Source organism: Giraffa tippelskirchi, chromosome 4 (genome assembly GCF_054371585.1).
Source record: "Giraffa tippelskirchi isolate mGirTip1 chromosome 4, T2T-mGirTip1v1.2.pri, whole genome shotgun sequence".
Classification (NCBI taxonomy): Eukaryota; Metazoa; Chordata; class Mammalia; order Artiodactyla; family Giraffidae; genus Giraffa; species Giraffa tippelskirchi.
The window spans coordinates 190,123,247-190,141,535 of NC_137278.1; the positions used below are offsets into that span (position 1 = coordinate 190,123,247).

The 18,289-nt window shown below is 39.9% G+C and overlaps 1 protein-coding gene across 3 annotated transcripts in view; it reads left to right on the forward strand.

Moving 5' to 3' along the window:
* GRIN2B (glutamate ionotropic receptor NMDA type subunit 2B) overlaps window positions 1–18,289 on the forward strand; it is an 815,960-nt gene that overhangs the window by 84,161 nt on the left and 713,510 nt on the right. Inside the window, exons 3-4 of one of the 3 annotated variants that reach the window (XM_081589234.1) lie at window positions 1,075–1,163; window positions 7,239–7,368. The exons of 1 other annotated variant lie outside the window; for it this stretch is intronic. The gene's annotated coding sequence lies outside the window, so the exon portion shown is untranslated. Of the gene's footprint in view, window positions 1–1,071; window positions 1,164–7,238; window positions 7,369–18,289 lie in introns of all 3 variants that reach the window. One more of the 3 variants, XM_081589232.1, reaches the window with a different exon arrangement.

The following is an 18,289-nucleotide window of genomic DNA, read 5'->3' on the forward strand; positions in this document are numbered from 1 at the left end:
CATTTCCATGAAAACACAAAGTCATTACTTCCTTAATACAAAACCCTAGAAATTTGGAACCAGCACAGTCCCTTACTTTTTCGTTGAGGAAATGGAAGGCCAAAGAGCTTGACCCATTTGTACTGTGAGGCTAGATGAAAGTAGAACTGGATGGAAGTAGCTGTCCTGACTAATCCATGAAGGAATAATGGTTTTCTGTATTGTGTTCTATTTCCTTCCTCTTAACATTTTTGAAAAGAAAGGAAAAATGATCCGTCTTATTAATTTCACTCCTACCCCCACCTCATTTTTCCACAATTCAGTAACACAAGCTCCACTTCCAGAGACTTAACTAAATGGAATGTGCTGCTTTTCTGCCAGAGCACACAAGGGAGCAAGCTTGTGTTCGCCCCTGGCAAAGCCAGTGCGAAGGAAAGTCAGCACTCACTCCTTTAATTATTCTTCCTCACTCTTTTCCCTCTTGATCCCCTCCCTACTTGTTTCTGGCTCCAGCTTTCTGTTCCCCTCTTTGGATTAGGAGTAGCGAGCTATTGCTGGTGTCCATCCTCATAAAAATCCCACCTTGAACCAAGATGGGAGAAGTAACCTAGGTTGTCATTAGCTGCCTAATCTCCCCCCACAATCCTCCTTGAGAACAGTAGAGAAAGCCCTGATTTCCTGTCTTCAATGTGCTATTATCTCTCTCTCTATATATATATGCATTTGCATGATTTAGTTAGCCTGTGCTAGCCATCATTTTCTCATCTTTGAATGAAATATTATCTTTCCTATTGTTTTCTCACAGAGAATTTTGGCTTCTCCATGAAGAAGTACCATGACAAAGCTCAAGAGAGCACAATCTTTGCTTTATTTTGTTTGGCTTAAAATAAAAATTCTAAGAAGTATCACGTCAATGTCTGTAGTTGCAAAAGTGCAACATGCCATTATGGTCTTTGAACAGCGCTATTCTAAAAGGTCACAATACATAATGTTATGCTGTAAACACAGAGAATATAATTTCAAAAGAAACTTATGCTTTTACTATCAAGGAAGAGGAAATTGAGGTTTTTATTTTCTTCTTCTTCCCCTTAGCAGTTTTCTTTGAATTGGACCTTGGAGAAATAGAGTACAATAAAAGGAGCTTCTGGCTGGAGTGTTTGATACCTGATGAGTCACAGTGTGAAGTAAGTTTGAAAATATGGATTAGATTCAGATAGTGGAAGTTCTTGATTTTAACAATACTTTAAAAAATTTATTGAGTTTCTACCATCTGCCAGGTTTTTGTTTTCTGCATGCTGTATAATATAATCATCATACAGAACTTGAAACTGAGACTTAAGCAACTTGCCTGAGCTCACAGAGAAGGCACAATTCCATTCTAGGAATTTCTAGTCTTCTAAGTACTGATGCTGGGAAAGATTGAGTGCAGAAGGAGAAGAGGGCATCAGAGAATGAGATGCCTGGATGGCATCACCAAAGCAAGAGACATGAACTTGGACAAATTTCTGGAGATGGTGGGGAACAGGGAGGCCTGGTGTGCTGCAGTCCATGTTGCAAAGAGTTGGACACAACTGGGCGACTGAACAATAAAAAGTGCTGTGATAGAAATACGTTCATACTACAGTGTGTCACAATGCAAGGAAGGATCATCTCAGACAAGAAGGCAAAAGCGGAAAAGCGATTGTTACTCAGCTCAAAGTTCACGATATCTAGATGTCACAGATTCCTCTTGTTTGGACTTAGAGTTATCTCCTACAATTTTGGAATCTATAACTTAATAATATATTTAACCATCTTGGCCTATATCACATTTATGAAAGGAAAAGAGGACTACCATAATTTAAAAGTAATATTTAACATAATTTTCAGGAATTCCCTGGTGGTCTAGTGGTTAGGTTTAATCCCTGGTTGGGGAACTAAGATCCCACATGCCATGTGGCTGGGCCAAAAAAAAAAAAACTTTCAGGGAAAAAGAAAGGGAGATGATATATAATGGCTTCTGTTCTGTGGCATACGTAATGTCATGAAGAACAGGAATATCAGAGACCCCCGACCTAACAGTGGCATAAATTCCTTTGTCCCCAGTCTCTCCTGGGCTCTGGTCTCTATCGCCCCTTGTGGCCACAGCTGAAATAGTCATTAAAGAGGATTGCTTTTTTCTTGCAGCAGTCAAATTCCTTTAGGGAAGGTTTGGGGGGACTTGAGTATTAATTGCCTTAGAGGTTGAGTAATTATAGAGCTTCGTTTCCCAGGCCTGGGGTTTCTAAGGCAATACAACTCCCTTATAATATTGGTACATTTTTTTATCCACATTCCTTGAGATTGTCACCAAAACCAGAATTCTTTTTAAAATACCTCATCTTCAAATACAGTCACATCAGGGGTAAGGCTTCAACATATTAATCTCTGTCATACACAGTTTTGTCTGTAACAGGACTATTTTCATGTATAACAGTTCATGTGTTTGGATTGAGGACTAAAATGAGGTCTTCAGGATTCTCTGTCTAATGCTTATCTTTGCTTTCTTCTTTGTTGATTTTATGTTCAAGCAGACCTTCATGTGCTGGCCCTCTGACAACTCTAGATTATACTTTTAATGATTTAATAACTGCAGTGGAAAGATAATATCTTTTTCTGGATAATTCTAGTAAACATTTTTGTGGTTGCCTACTGGCCTGGAATGGGCTATGTTCACATCCTTGGGATAGTCACTAGAGCCAGGGCAAAAGGCTATGTTGATTGTCCAGTCCTGGGTCACATGCCCATCCCTGGACCCAGCATGGTGGTGAAGTGCCCCAACTTGAACTACAGGGACTCAGAGTAGGGAAGAAGGTATTTCTCCAAAGGAAATTACAATGCTGCTGTCAAGAGACTGGGGAACAGATGATGGTAGGTAGAATCCAGCAAATATTCCATGACACCTAAGTTTTCTTATAATGCCAGTATGTTATGATTTAATCCTGAATCATTGAGTATTTTGAATCAAACCAATTCACTGTTTTATAGGACAACACTGGCATTGTTTATAAAATTCAGAGTTCTTTTCATAATCCTTGAAAGATAAAGGAAACATGTAACTAATTTTGAAGTACAGAAGTGTACTGAGACATCTCCCTCAACTAAGATGCTAAATTGGATTCTCAGAGGAGCCATGCACTGGCTGTCCTCAAAAAATACAATGTTGAACTTCACTGTGAAGGATCCTTATTCTGGGCAGATCATTTTTTAAGATGATCCTCTGTTGGTTTCTATGTGCTATGAGACCTCATGTTGCTTCTAGATAGATGATTTAAATCAGTGTCTCTCCTCCCACCCCACTCTAACACTCATTTACAATATTAGTTAGTCCTTAAGCCCTATATTTCATTTCAGTCATCTTTCCTTTCTTTCACACTATTCTAGCAATAACTTTATGGCTTTAGACCTGGCTTAATTGTGAAAACTGTGAAAGGCAAAAAATTTTTATGCAAAAGTTTTTGTCCATATAAACAGTTTGAGTTACCCCAAATCAGCATGTCTTCCTTCTTCTGGCAGCTCAATCTTGTAGTATCACACAAAATAATACTTTTATTACCAGGTACCTTTATGGAACTGAGCTAACTGTAGGCACCTATAAGTGTGAGTTTGAAACTCCCTTAGATATCTGGTCAACCCATCTTAGGGGAGGAGGAGAGAGGGAGAGCACAGCAGTTAGGGTTTGGAGACTGTTGTGAAGGGAAGAAATGGGTATGGGGACACTGTAATCTTGACTGGTCCCAGGGAGTGGACAGGGACTTGCAAAATTTTAAGAAGATCCTACCAAAGTCTGAAAGATGGGGAAGGGAGGCCCTGAGACTGAGGAAAGGAGCTTTATTTGCCCAGGTCAAAGGGCAGTACTGGTCTTTCTATTATCTACAGGGAAAGTCCAGTCTTCTTTGTTGAACATTTTAATTTTTCCACAATCTGGCATAGTTCTCTAACAGGTAAGGAGGTAGGATCTTGATTCAGTGGTATTCTGAAGCTAGTTCTCACTGACTCCCAAGAGCCAATTGTGGGCATTTCTTTCTAATTTCACATTGTGTGATATCACATTGGTAACTTGAAATTTGCCATGGTGGCTTTTTGGCAAATGCTACAAATTATGTTCTTTTATTCTTGTTTTTAAAAGGCAGTTAAACATCTAGCCATACACCACTGATTAGTTTATTATCAAAAGGACGTCTTATTAGAGTGAAAGATGTGTTTACTGGGGCCCCTAAGATGGGATGTTTTCAATGTGTGCCGTGAACAGAGTGTTTTTTGGAACTGAAGAATTTGAAGGAGGAAGAAGGAAATTTACATGAAAGGGACAAAACTCCAGAAAGGTTTATATAGTTGCTCTTAATTTAACTAAGGTCTTTTGCATCAGACAGACATGGAAAAGTTGAAAATCTCTCTAATTATTTTTATGAATCCATCTGATTTTAATACCAATACCTGATATGAATAATACAGAAAACAGAATTAAAGAATATAGATGAATATAGAATATATTCTATGAATGCGATATTCTATGAATATATTCTAGAATGCAAAGTGAATTCGAGGTGTGTGTGCATGCTGCTGTGTCCAACTCTTTGCAACCCCATGGACTGTAGCCTAGCAGTTTCCTCTGTTCATGGAAAATTTCCAGGAAAGAATACTGGAGTGGGTTGCTGTTACCTTACTCCAGGGATCTTCCCAATCCAGGGAGTGAACCTATGCCTTTTGCATCTCCTGCATTAACAGGAAGATTTTTTTACCACTGTGCCACCTGAAATTCTGTACAATATTAATAAATGTAATTCAGAAATCTATCCTATTAATAATAAAGAATGTATAATTAAGATTTATAGGAATGCAAGGATAGTTCAATAGCAGGAAAACTATCAATATAATTATATTAATAAGTTTTAAGAAATCATACCATATCAATTGATTCTGAAGTGATAATTAATAAATTTTAGTAGCCATTCCTGATAAAACTGTGGAATAAAGGAAATAATGAATTTAACTATATTAAAGTGAAATTTTCTCTTCATCAAAAGGTATCACACACAAAGTGAAAATATTATCTACAGACTGGGAGAAAGTTTGAAATATGAAAGTGAATTCTTACTCAGAAGATTTATAGAGCTACAAATCAACATTAAAAAAACAAAAAAAAAACCTGAAAGAAAAATTGGGGAAAGATTCAAACAGAGAATTTACTGAATGAAAAGATAGTTAATCTCACTGTTACAAATGCAAATTAAAACAATATGACGTGCCAATCTATCCATCAGATTAGCTAAATTTAATGATGGAAGTGTGGAACAACTGGAGTTCTTACAGACTGCTGATGGAAGTATGAATTGGTGCAGTCACTTTGAAGAGCAATTTTGCAATATCAGATAAGGCTGAAAAGACACTCACTTTATTGCACTTCAGAGATACTAGTTTTTCTACAAGTTGAAGCAAGTCTATTGGAACCATCTTTCCAACAGCGTTAACTCACTTCATGTCTCTAGGCCCCATTTTAAAATTCCTGAACTCCTACTGTAATTGTTTTGGCATTATTTTTTAGCAATAAAGTATTTTAAATTAAATTATGTACATTGTTTTCCTAGACATAATGTTATGCACAGAATAGACTACAATATAACATAAACATGACTTCTATATGCACTGAGAAAGCAAAAAATTTCTGAGACTTGCTTTATTGTGGTGGTCTAGAGCTGAACCTGAACACCTCTGAGGTATGCCTGTACTTTACTGGACACAAACCTTGTACAGTTCCTCAGATTCCTTCTTTCTGAAGGCACTGTCCACCTTCTAGTTTTCACTAATATTGCTGCCTCTGCTTGTGACTTTGCCATGCTCCCTAAGTTGCTTGGAGTCTGAGTTGAAAACCCAGACTTTCATAGCATTCATACTGCTTATGCCAAGTCCTAGTCACAACGAATGGTCTCTACACTTCCAGACTTGGATATAAATCTACCCACAGGTTATAGGATTATAGGATTTGGATTATAGGATTTGTCAGTTATAAGATTTGGCTTTTGGAGAGACTGCCAAGAAGCCAGACAATGCAACCTTAAATGCAGGGGTAGAGAAATAGTCAGCTCCTTGTGGGGTGAGCCTTGACCTATGGGAAGAAGGTGAGGGGAAGAGAGCTGGGCAGATAAACCCACATCTCCCTTTTTTGTGCTATAGATTTTGCTCTAAACGTGCTTTCGTTCTGGGGCAAGACACACACCGTGTGAGCACATCTGCCAAGTGATCCTGGCACTGTCAGGGCTTGCTGTGATGCAGGGTGATGAACTGCATTGTATTGTTTTGTGTCTTTTTCTTGCTTCACTTCCTTTTATCCTCTTCTCACTGCCCTGGGCTTGTACTTTCTAAATAAAGTGGCTGCTGCTGCTGCTAAGTCGCTTCAGTCATGTCCAACTCTGTGCGACCCCATAGACGGCAGCCCACCAGGCTCCGCCATCCCTGGGATTCTCCAGACAAGAATACTGGAGTGGGTTGCCATTTCCTTCTCCAGTGCATGAATGGGAAAAGTGAAAGTGAAGTCGCTCAGTTGTGTCCGACTCTTAGCGACCCCATGGACTGTAGCCTACCAGGCTCCTCCGTCCATGGGATTTTCCAGGCAAGAGGACTGGAGTGGGGTGCCATTGCCTTCTCCGAAATAAAGTGGCAGTACCTTAATTTTTGCCTCAGGCTCTGCTTTCTTGAGTTCTTGGGCTTACACTTTTACTCCTAGTTCCATAGAGTCTTTACACATGTGCCTAAGGAGATATCTATGAGACTATAAATTACAAACTTGTTGATAACAGTAAAAAATTGTGAGCAATTAGCTGTTACCGTGGTGATACATACAAAGAGATAAAATACCCCACTGAAAATAAAGGAACCGGAGCTGCATGTACAACATGACTAGTTATCAAAGTAATACACAGTGGGGCAAAAAAAGTGGTAACAAAGAAATTCATACTGTACCCAACCATTTATATAAAGTTTACAAACATAAAAACAATATCCTGGAAATGTCTGGATATGTGCATTTGTAGTAGAAATATAAAATTATCTTGGGGAATGAGAAACATATACTTCAAGATAGCTGTTACCTTTGGAGAAGGAGAAAGGGAACGGAGATTAAGTGAGTCTGTTGGGAGCATCAGTGACATCTGTAATGATTTAGTTCTTAAACTGAGCAGTGGAGCACAGGTATAATGATCTGAACAGAAATTGTGCTGAATATCTTTATTTTTCCTCTCTAGACCCAAGGTCCCTTTCTTTAGTCTGCTGTGTGCCCGAAAGAGGCATCAACTGACCCACATGGAGTACATCAATGACCTTTCCTGCTTCCAACTGGATCCATCTAGTGAGCATCCAAAAGTAGATGAGAGGGTGGGTAGAGACTGAAGCTCAGGTGTCCTCCTTATATCACTATTTTGCTTAGTGTTTTATTATTTACTTAAGTATTCTACCAAGCATGGGTTATGGTGAATGTGGGGTGGGTGGTGGTGCCGATACAGGTGGAAGTGAAGGAAAGAGGGATGAGGAGCCTCATTCAGAAGGAAAAATGTATCTAACCTTTAAAAAGAGATCTAAAGGTTGGATATGGGCATTTAGTTTATAGCTCCATAGGGAATTGACCACCTAATGCGAAGAGCCGATTCATTGGAGAAGACCCTGATGCTGGGAAAGATTGAAGGCAGGAGGAGAAGGGGATAACAGAGGACAAGATGGTTGGATGGCATCACTGACCCAATGGACAGGAGTTTGAGCAAGCTCCAGGAGATGGTGAAGGACAGGGAAGCCTGGCACGCTGCAGTCCATGGGGTTGCAACTGAACAACAAAGGGAATTGGTTTTCATCTGATGAAACAGCTAGTGCAAACTTTTTGAGGCAGAACGAGGCCGTTGTGGCTGGAGCTGAGTGACCGAGGAACAGGATTGTAGGAACAGAGGTGGGAGTGGGGCGGGTGGGGGAAGTGGAACACTATAGGAAATTGGTTCTATAAGAAACTATAGAACACTATTGGAACACTATAGGAAATTGGTTGGGTACAGTATGAGTTTCTATGTTACCACTTTTTTTTTTTCCACCACTGTGTATTACTTTGATAACAAGTCATGTACATGCACTCTGGTTCCTTTATTTTCAATGGGCTATTTTATCTCTTTGTACAGATCACCACAGTAACAGCAGGATTTTGGTTCTCACCCTGCTTTCTGAATTGACAAAATCATTTTGCTAATCTCATCTGCAAATTCTCTTTTATCATTTAGGAGTTGTTGTTTACTCGCTAACTAGTGTCTGTTCTTTGTGATCCTATGGTCTGTAGTTCACCAGGCTCCTCTGTCTGTGGGATTTTCCAGGCAAAAATACTGGAGTGGGTTGCCATTTCCTTCTCCAGGGAACCTTCTTGACCCAGGGATCAAACCCCTGTCTCCTGCGTTAGCTGGTGGATTCTATACCACTGAGCCACCCTGATAATTGGTCAAATCCTCTCTTTCTTTTCCCCAACCTTCTGAGTCAGTCTTTGGTTGCTTGAGAGTAAAAGGTGGAGTATCTCTAATCTTCATTAGTGGCACAAAGGACTAAGCTCGTAGTTTCCATGTCAACACTGGAAGAGCACTCTTCCCCAGGTGGTGCTAGTGGTAAAGAACCCACCTGCCAATGCAGGAGACACTGGGTCAGGAAAATCCCCTGGAGGAGGGCATGGCAACCCACTCCAGTATTCTTGCCTGAAGAATCCTGTGGACAGTGGAACTTGGCAGGCTACAGTCCATAGGGTCGCACAGAGTCAGGCACAACTGAAGCGACTTAGGATGGACACACTGGAAGAGCAAATCAGATCTGGTTTGCCAGTCTAGTAGGATAAATAAGAGGGACCCAAGATAATGGAGCCAAGGGAAGGGCTTTGAGGCACCAGGCCTGGCAGGAAGGAGGAAGGGGCAGCAGTGCTGGCCAGTGAGAGAGAGGGATTCAGGAAATGAGATGCAGATGTGGGAGTTAAATTTATCTGAGTTAGAAATCTCGAAATCATTTAGAACAACTACTTAGCCTCTTACAATTTATGTCATCCATCTTGGGTTTTAATTTACTTTTGCCACCAGTCTTAATTCTAATTTTTTTTCATTCTGAAAATATTTCTATTGATAAAAAAAGAAATGAAATTGTTAAAATTTCATTTTCTTTGTCATTTTTCAACCCAATCATCTCTAATTTGCAGCCACAGCAATTTTTCTACTATGCAAATCTGATCATGTTCGGCTTTCTCACACATTTAGGACAGAATCTAAGCATTTTTTTTTTTTGACCAGTGAGATTTCTTTAATTTTTCGCCCTCTTTATCATTTTGGCTTTATCTCTTGCCTTTTTCCTATCCCTTCTTGCAAGCCAGCCATTCCAACAGATGCAGGTTGTGGTTAGAGCGCAGTTTCTCAGTAGCAGCACTATCGGGGGTCAGAGAATTTGTTTGTTGTGGGAAGTTCTCCTGAGTGTCATAAGATATTTAGCTGCATAACTGACCTCCACCCACTAGACACCAGTAGCGTCTACTCAGTTGTAACAAATAAAACGTGTCCAGGCGTTGCCATTTATCTTCTAGGGGCCCAAATTGCTTTTGGTTAAACACTGCCATGTCTGCATTACCTTTCTACCTATTTCTTCTACATGGGGTGACCTCCCTGTGATCATCTTGGCAAACACCTGCTCACCTTCCGGTGTCTCAATCCTCTTTCCGGTGAAGTCTTGTATGACCCCCAAGACAGAGTTAGGTGAGCTGGCCCTCCCAGTTACAGATTGTATTCCAATTTGTTGGGTTTGCCTTCCTCTATAACAGACTCAGGGTTTAGAGGGCCAGACTGTTCCTAAAATTTTTGTCCTCTGTATCTAGCTAAGGGCTTCACAAGTGGTGCTAGTGGTAAAGAACTCACCTGCCAATGCAGGAGACACAAGAGGTGTGGGTTCCATCCCTGGGTTGGGAAGATCCTCTGGAGGAGGAAATGGCAACACACTCTAGTATTCTTGCCTGGGAAATCGCATGTACAGAGGAGCCTGGTGGGCGGCAGTCCATAGGGTCGTGAAGAGTTGGATACGACTGAGCACACACACAGATACCTAGGTAAGTACCTAGCAGCCTAGAATATTGACAATATCTATTTGAATCTTTAAAACATTACAAGTTTAAATGTTGGGTATCATTAAAGCAGTTTAGAAATGAAATATAAAAGCAAATTAATTTTTTCCTCATAGCTGATGTGATATCTCTGATATCCAGGTTGCAATTTGTCCCTGCATCTGAAATATGATACTTTGTATATTTTTATCAGTAATTGCCTGTAGCTATTACATTTGCTTTGGAGCACAATTTGTTGATTATGGCTTACATGTCTACAACCCAAGCTTTAAACTTCTAACAATTTATGCAAACATTATAAAGTCATTATATAGTATTGTCTATTTATAGATATGTGTCTGCCAGATTTGAATATTTTATCAGGTAAGTACTGGTATATAAGTACTCTTGGTCTTTCCCAGTGGCTCAGTCATTGAAGAATCTGTCTGCAGTACAGGAGACCCAGCTTTGATTCCTGGGTCAGGAAGATCCCCTGGAGAAGGAAATGGCAACCCACTCCAGTATTCCTGCCTGGAAAGTCCCATGGACAGGGAAGCCTGGCAGGCTATAGTCCATGGGGTCCCAAGAGTCAGTCATGACTTAGGGACTAAACCATGTATGTACTCTTGAGGATCCGCCTTTCTAGAGCCAAACTATTAATTGACAATAATTTAGTATTTCTGCATCTTGTTACTTAGAACCAATCACTGCTTTTGAAAGGTTATTCCCCTTTAGGAAGTCTGTTATCAGTGACAATTGTAAAAAATATTTTAAACATTTCTAACTAGTGTTATAGTTTACCAATGCTGCCATCTTCTGGATGCTATTAAGCACTGTAACAATCAAAGAAGCTTATAGTTTGTATACAGTGATTTCCAAAAGTAAAGTGATATGTGGCTCTAAAAAAGTTTCCATTTTCTTTTTTGTATCTTCAAGGGTGTGTGTGTGTGTGCATACATACATACATACATATATATATATATATACTTCTTAACCAGCTACTGCTGGAGTCTGAATGGTATAGTACTTGGTTATAAAATCAATATGCTAAGTATCTTAATTTCTTAATTTTGCCCTTTGAGATCTATTAACCATGCTTCTCTGTTCTTCTTTGAGTCTTGGGAAATAGAAATTCACCTATATGGGCTATATCAATAAACTTCCTGGGAAACAGGAAGCATTCAAAGGAAACAAAGGGAGAGAAGAGAGTAAAGTTGGGGTGTCCATCCCCTTCACCCCCTTCCTATGAGGCCACAGGGCTCTACTGCTTACTGGCAATGGCCCTTACTGAAACAGCTCACTCTATCTTAGAGAAGTAGTACCTGATGCGGAGAGCTGACTCATTTGAAAAAACCCTGATGCTGGGAAAGATTGAGGAGTGGAGGAAAAGGGGACGACAGAGGATGAGATGATTGGATGGCATCACCGACTCAATGGACACGGGTTTGGGTGGACTCCGGGAGTTGGTGATGGACAGGGAGGCCTGGTGTGCTGCAGTTCATGGGGTTGCAAAGAGTCGGACACGACTGAGCGACTGAACTGAACTGAACTGAATCGAATCACTCTGTTCCTATATCCTTTGAGGCCAAGGAGAGTAACAGTACCTAAGTGTCCCCTGTGGTCACCCAACTTTCTGTCTATACCTTTGTGTAAAAGATCTTTTAAGTATTCATTAAATCACTCGGCTTGCGTACATCCCTTGCTGGGCCCCTGACCAAAACAACAGGACTAACGATAGCAGTTACCCATAAGCGCATTATAAGAGTTAAATAAATTGAAACCTGACTAGTGCTTAAACAGTGTCTGAGAAAAGAGATGAAGATGAAAGCAATTTGAAAGAAAACCTCAGTGATGGAGGTCAAAGATAATCTGAGAGTAGAATAATCTCTACTTTTTAGTGGTTAGAGCCTCCTCTTACCCAAATGGAATATTTCTATTAAAATATGAGGTCAAAGATAATCTGAGAGTAGAATAATCTCTACTTTTTAGTGGTTAGAGCCTCCTCTTACCCAAATGGAATATTTCTATTAAAATATCTTTATAGGAAAGATTCAGAGATATAAAAGAAGAAACTTCCTGGTATAAAGGAATAGCTGAATGAGTAAATCGAAACTTTACACAAAGAGGAAAACGGATATAAAATGAGCAGCAACAAGACATGAGTAAAATAAATAATCTTTAAGCAACCACCTCTCCCTTCAAGTTCCCTAAAAGGCGAGAAAGAAGGATTCATACTCATTTTTAATGCCAGAAGACATCAAGATCTATAAAGCTCTAAGGGAAGAAATATGACACAAGATGATAACCACGTGCAGCCGTTTTCCTTAGTGTCAGGGTATTTCTTGGTTAAAAAATGCCCAGAGTATTGTACTTCACAATAGGTATTCCCAAAGGAGTCTTACTTTTATTCATGGTCACCAGTGAATATTGGTAAAAGCTTATCTATTAAACAAATTATAAAATAGATTTTAGAAAATTCTTGGTAAAATGCCAAGTGGTTGCAATTTGTTGACTAAGCCATGTATTTGAAGGATGCACCCACTTTCTTCAACGTTCAGAGACTTGTACCATTTGTTAGGGATACCATCCATGGTTGTGATAAAAAGATCATAAAGTTTACATGGTGTATTTTTATTACTATCTGTTTATGCCCATACCTGTCCATCATATAGTATGTTAGTATAGATCCAAGGAAATAATCCACATACAAAACTATAGCCAAGAGTCATGAGCTAAATTTTGTCCCCCTCAATTCATATGTTAAAGTATGGAGATAAGATCTTTAAAAGGGTAATTAAGTCAAAATGAACATATTAAGGTTCACCCTAATCGAATATGATGTGTGTTTTTACAAGAAGAGGAAGTCTGGACACAGACCTGTACAGAGGGAAGATGATATGAAGGTAGAGGTAATGAAGCAGGAGTAGATGCTCTGGAAATCTGCCACCACCTGTTCAAGCAATTATCTATTCCTTCAGTACATTTTGGAGACTAATATTATATACTTTTAATTTTTATTTATAGCTGTGCTGGGTCTTTGTTGCTGCCTATTTCTAGTAGTGACAAGTGGAGGCTACTCTCTAGTTGTGGTGCATGGGCTTCTCTTGTTGCGGAGCATGGGCTCTAGAGCACATGGGATCAGTAGTTGCAGCTCACTGGCCCTAGAGCACGGGTTCAGTAGTTGTGGTGCATAGGCTTTGTTGCTCTGCGGCATGTGGGATCTTACCAGATCAAGGACTGAACCTGTGTCTCCTGCATTGTCAGGCAGTTTCTCTACCACTGGGCCACCAGGAAAGCCCTGGAGACTAATATTATAAACACTATGAGGACCATTGCGTTTGCTCAACACAATATTTGTGATAAGCAGTTCAGTTCTGTTGGTCATTTTAGGGCTGATGATCAGGCATTTAACCTTTACCAAGACTCAGTGGAATTCCAGGACACATTTCTCCAAAGAGATGTTATCTACAGAAGGAAACGTGGTTTTACTCCAACATTTTAGATGGCTACCCTGTGGTTCTCCTATTGCCACTTTCTAGCGTTATTCAGTCTGCTGCAAAGCTGGATATGGGCCTGCAAGGTCATAATGCCTAAGTGACAGGAGTTAGGCTTCTTCGTTGCATCCAGGACCTGTTGCAGAAATTTTTGCTGCTTATGGGCCCATTCAAACTGGCAGCACACTCAAATGTTTATTGCCCTCCAAATCAAGAGAGACCTTCAAAGTGTCTCCTTTTTCTTAGTGGGAAGTGCAGTGTTCAGCAATTTGTCCTTTATTTTGACCCAGACCACACAGTCCTTAGAAACTCACTAAAGCGACAGGGCCCAGAATCTAATGGAGCTTATCTCCCATCCCATGCCATACATGTGTATCACTGTAGCAAATAGGATACTTACTATTCCTTGCTCATCAGTTCAACTTAGCATGATGTCATTCATGTTGTAGGCTGGCATGGCCTTCTGTGGTATTTCCATACAGTCAAGGTCTCTGGAAACTAGATCAGAGGTTGAAATTTTTTGTAAATAATCAGATAGTGGGTATTTTCGGCTTTGTGAACCATAAGATCTCTGTTTCTACTATTTAGCTCTGGTTGTCATCTGAAAACAGCTATCAATAACACATAGATAGCACATGACTGTGGCTATGTCTCAATAACACTTTATTATAACACCAAGACTTGAATTTCATAAGATTTTCATGTATCATGAAATATTATTCATCTTTGAATCTTTCTCAACTATTAAAGAACATAAAGACCATTCTTGTCTTGTCTTGTCTTGCCATACAAAATAAATGGCAGGCCTGTGAATTGTAATTTGCCAATGGCTGAATTGTGTGTGTGAGTTTAGTCACTAAATCATGCCCAACTCTTTGCAACCCCTGAACTGTAGCCTGCCAGGCTCCTCTGTCTGTGGGATTTCCCAGGCAAGCAAGTGAGTTGCCATTTCCTCCTCCAAGGAATCTTCTTGAACAAGAATCGAACCATTGTCTCTTGCATTGGCAGGCAGATTCTTTACTATTGAGCCACCAGGGAAGCCCAGTGGCTAGATTAGATTATGGCAAAGAGCAAGAAACTTAGCATAGACAACTGTGACACAATCTTGAGAGTATATTGCTGGCCCTATCAGGTGAAAGCAAACTGCTGCTGCTGCTGCTGCTAAGTCGCTTCAGTCGTGTCCGACTCCGTGCGACCCCACAGACGGCAGCCCACCAGGCTCCACCGTCCCTGGGATTCTCCAGGCAAGAATACTGGAGTGGGTTGCCATTTCCTGGTTTTTATACCTTGTTATACAAAATAAGCACATGGCACGGTGGAAGGGGCTGTATCAATTCACTCCAGCAAAGAAATAAAATCTAAAATAGTAGCTTCAATTGAAGACACCACCTAATTAATTTTATGATAATCCATAGTCATTATCCAAGATATTTATATCCTCTGAACATGTGTGTGTGTGTGCGTGCTCAGTGATGTCCAACTCTTTGCAACTCCATGCACTGCAGGCTCTTCTGTGCATGGAATTTTCCAGGCAGGCAAGAATACTGGAGTAGGTTGTCATTTTCTACTCCAATCCTCTGAACATAGGCAAGTTAAATAATAATATAATAAGATTCACTACTTTAGAAACTTTAAAGTTTTTTTTAATTGAAGTATATAGTTGATTTACAATGTTGTGCTGGTTTCAGATATATAGCAGAGTGATTCATGTATATATATATATACATATTTACAGTATATATACACATATATGTATGCATATACATATTCTTTTTCATATTATTTTCCCTTATAGATTATTGCAAGTTATTGAGTATAGTTCCCTGCATTGTACTGCAGGTCCTTGTTGTTTTGTATTGTTCAGTTGCTGACTCATTGCAACCCCATGGACTTCAGTACACCAGGCTTCCCTGTCCTTCACTGTCTCCCGGAGTTTGCTCAAACTCATGTCCATTGAGTCAGTGACGCTATCTAACCATCTCATCCTCTGCTGCCCCCTTTTCCTTTTGCTTTCAATCTTTCCCAACATCAGGGTCTTTTCCAATGAGCTGGTTGTTCGCATCAGGTGGCCAAATTATTGGAGCTTCAGCTTCAGCATCAGTCCCTCCAATGAATATTCAGAGTTGATTTCCTTTAGAATCGACTGTTTTGATCTCCTGGTCCTTGTTGGTTATCTATTAATATTTTGTATATAGTAGTCTGTGTATGTTAGCCCCAAAATCCTAATTTATCCTTCCCCTCCTCCTCTCCTTTGGTAGCCATAAGTTTGTTTTCTATGTCTGTGGGTCTATTTGTTTTGTAAATAAGTTCATATATATCTTTTTTGGGGATTCCATATATAAGTGATATTATATATTTGTCTTTGTCCAGCTTACTTCACTTTGGTATGATATTCTCCAGATCCATCCATGTTGCTGCAAATGGCATTATTTCATTCTTTTTTTTTGGCTGAGTGATATTCCATTGTATATATGTAGCACTTCTTTTTTATCCATTCGTTTGTCATTGAACATTTAGGTTGCTTCCATATCTTGGCGATTTTAAATAGTACTGCTATGAACATTGGGGTACATGTATCTTTTCAAATTATAGTTTTCTCCGATATATTTGGGTTCCCTGGTGGCTCAGTAGTAAAGAATCTGCCTGCAATATGGGAGATGCAGGTTCAATCCCTGAGTCAGGAAGATCCATGGGGGGAAGGAAATGGCAACCCACTCTAGTATTCTTGTCTGGAAAATTCCATGGACAGAGGAACCTGGCAGGCTGCAGTCCATGGAGTCAGACATGACTGGGTGTTTGAGCACACACACCTAGATATATGCCCAGACGTGGCATTGCAGGGTTGTATGGTAACTCGGTTTTCAGTTTTTAAGGAACTTCCATACCGTTCTCCAAAGTGGCAGTACCAATTTACATTCCCACCAATGGTGTAGGAGGGTCCCTTTTTCTCCACACCCTCTCCAGCATTTATTATTTGTAGGCTTTTTATTTTTGGCCATGTTGCATGGCTTTTAAAGTACCTGTTGTCCATCTGTATGTCTTCTTTGGAGGAATGTCTATTTAAATGTTGCTCCCTTTGTAGGGGGGAGGGTTGTTTGTTTGCTTGTTGATATCGAGATGTATGAGTTGTTTGTATATTTTGGAAATTAATCCATCGTTGGTAGCATTATTTGCAAATATTTTCTTCCATTCTATAGGTTGTCTTTTCATTTTATGATTTCCTTTGCTGTATAAAAGTTTGAATTTAATTAGGTCATGTTTGTTTATTTTGTTTTGTTTCTATTATTCTGGGAGATGGATCCAAAAATATATTGTTGTGATTTATGTCAGGATGTTTTTCTGCCTATGTTTCCTCCAGGAGTTTTCTAGTATCCAGTCTTAAGTTTATGTCTTTAATCCATTTTGAGCTTATTTTTTTGTATGGTGTTAAAGAATGTCCTATTATCATGTTTTTACATGTAGCTGTCCAGTTTTTCCAGCACCGTTTATTGAAGAGATTGTCTTTCCCCCATTGTATAGTCTTGCCTCCTGTGTTATAGATTAATTGACTACAGGTGCATCTATCCTGTCCCATTGATCTATATTTCTATTTTGGTGCCAGCACCATACTATTTTGATGACTATAGCTTTGTAGCATAGTTTGAAATCAGGGAGCCTGATTTCCTCCATGTCCATTTTTCTTTCTCAAGATTGCTTTGGCTAATTCAGGGTGGTAAAGATTCTTTATAAAGTCCAGGCTTCACTTAGGAAAAAAAAAGATTGCTTTGGCTATTTGGGATCTCTCATGTTTCCATATAAATTTAAAAAATGTTTGTTCTAGTTCTTTGAAAAATGCCGTTGGTCATTTGATAAGGATTCAATTGAGTCTGTAGATTGTCTAGGTAGTACAGTCATTTTGACAATATTGATTCCTCCAATCCAAGAACATGGTATATCTTTCCATCTGTTTAATTGTCTTTGATTTCTTTCATCGGTGTCTTACTGTTTTCAGAGTACCTTTCTTTTGCTGCCTAGACAGGTTTATTCCTAGGTATTTTGTTCTTTCTGATGTGATGGTAAATGGGATTGTTTCCTTAATTTCTCTTTCTGATCATTCATTATTAGTGTATAGAAATGCAAGAGATTTTGCTGTATTAATTTTGTACCCCACAGCTTTACCAAATTCATTGATGAACTTTAGTAGTTTTCTGGTAGCCTCTTTAGGATTTTCTATGCATAGACCTGGGGTTTCAGACTCAGTTCTGCAGGCTTTGGGATAGTCGTTTTCTTGCTTCTGATTGCTCTCTGGTAGGTGAGACTGGTCTAGAGGCGTGTGCAGGCTTCCTGGTGTGTGGAGGGGACAGGGCTGTGTCAAGGGGTATCTGTGGGCTCAGGAAGATTTTAAGCAGCCTGTCTGCCGACAGGTGGAGCTGTGTTCCAGCCCTGTTGGTTGTTTGACCTGAGGCATCCCAGCACTGAAGCCTGTAGGCTGTTGGGTGGGGCCAGGTCTTTGCTAATGACCCAGCTAGATGTCTGCTTCAGTAAGTGTTCACATAGATGAACGCTCCCTGATATCCCTGCCACCAGTGACCACATCCCCTCAGGTGAGCCATAGTTGTCCCTCACCTCCCCAGGAGACTCTCTAAGACCAGCAGGAAGGTCGGGCCCAGGCTTCTATGAAGTCACTGCTTTTGCCCTGGGTCCCAGTGCACACAAGAAGTGGAGTCTC